Source organism: Gekko japonicus, unplaced genomic scaffold, assembly GCF_001447785.1.
Source record: "Gekko japonicus isolate JY-2015 unplaced genomic scaffold, Gekko_japonicus_V1.1 scaffold5858, whole genome shotgun sequence".
Classification (NCBI taxonomy): Eukaryota; Metazoa; Chordata; class Lepidosauria; order Squamata; family Gekkonidae; genus Gekko; species Gekko japonicus.
The window spans coordinates 14,786-16,260 of NW_015160400.1; positions in this window are offsets into that span (position 1 = coordinate 14,786).

The window sequence follows — 1,475 nt, forward strand, 5'->3', positions numbered from 1 at the left end:
CCTCCCTAACAGGGTGTCTGTTGTGGGGAGGGGAAGGGAGTGGAGATCGTAAGGCAATCTGAAACTCCTTCAAGTAGTGAAGGGGTATAAATCCAATCTCTTCTCTTCTTCTTCTTCTTTATCAACCTGGGAGAACCGGGTTTGATTCCCCACTCCTCCACTTGCAGCTGCTGGATGACCTTGGACAAGCCATAGTCCTGTCAGAGCTGTTCTCTCAAGAGCAGTTTCTGTCAGAGCTCTCTCAGTTCCACCTGCCTCACAGGGTGTCTGTTGTGGGGAGGGGAAGGGAAAGGAGATTGTAAGCCGCTCTGAGACTCCGAGTGAAGGGCAGGTTATAAATCCAATCTCCTCCTCCTCCTCCTCCTCCTCCTCCTCTTCTTCTTCTTGGTGAGCAATTCTTACATGACTTGTTTGTGCCTTGTTTTGTGTATGACATTAAGGTGGTATTTGCAATTCTGATTCGGTGTACGTGAATAATAATTCAACTCCACAAATTGCATGTTTTAAAATTCCTTAAAATGCTTTAAAATTTATTTTTATTATGTAAACACTTGGTATTACAAAACATCGCCACGATTATGACGTCCGGGTCTTCTCCCGCACACCAGGTCTGTTGTTGCTTTTTTAACCTCCAGGTGGTGGCTGGGGATCTCCCACTATCACAACTGATCTCCAGGCGACAGAGATCCACTCCCCTGGAGAAAAGGCGGACTCTGTGGCATTATCCCTCGCTGAAGTCCCTCCCCTCCCCCAACCCCACCCCTCCCAGGCTCCCCCCCCCCCAAAACCCCCGGGTTTTTAACCTCCAGGTGGTGGCTGGGGATCTCCCACTATCACAACTGATCTCCAGGTGACAGAGATCAACGCCCCTGGAGAAAATGGCCACTTCGGAAGGCGGACTCTGTGGCATTATCCCTCGCTGAAGTCCCTCCCCTCCCCAAACCAATCTCTTCTCAGGCTCCCCCCCCAAAAATCTCCAGGTTTTTCCCATCCAGGCCCATAGCTACAGTGGGGCATCTTGGGGCCTGGCCCCCTGACTTACTGCCAAGGCTTCCCGTCTAGACCAAGCCCCCCGATTTCCAATTTTTTATCTGTGGTGCTCCCTTGGGGTTGTGTACGGGCCTCCCCCAACTTATTTAAAGGCCCCCCGCATTTTAAAAAAATCCTAGCTACGGGCCCGTTCCCATCCTGGAGCTGGCAACCCTGCTGTACACATGCTTTCTCCATTGTGGCTTCCACCTTGCCGAATGGCCTCCCTGAGGAAGTCAGGTTAAGCTCCCGATCTCCTGGTGTTCCACAAGCTAGGCAAAATTGAACAATTCAAGAGGACTTTTCCATAGCTCCACTAGGGGTCGCCAGAAGTCACCATGACTTCCAGGCTCACAAGCACGTATGTATGTGCGCATGCGCGCGTGCACACAAACACACCACACCAAACAAGATTTTTTTTAAAAAAGGACTTTTTATTACAGATA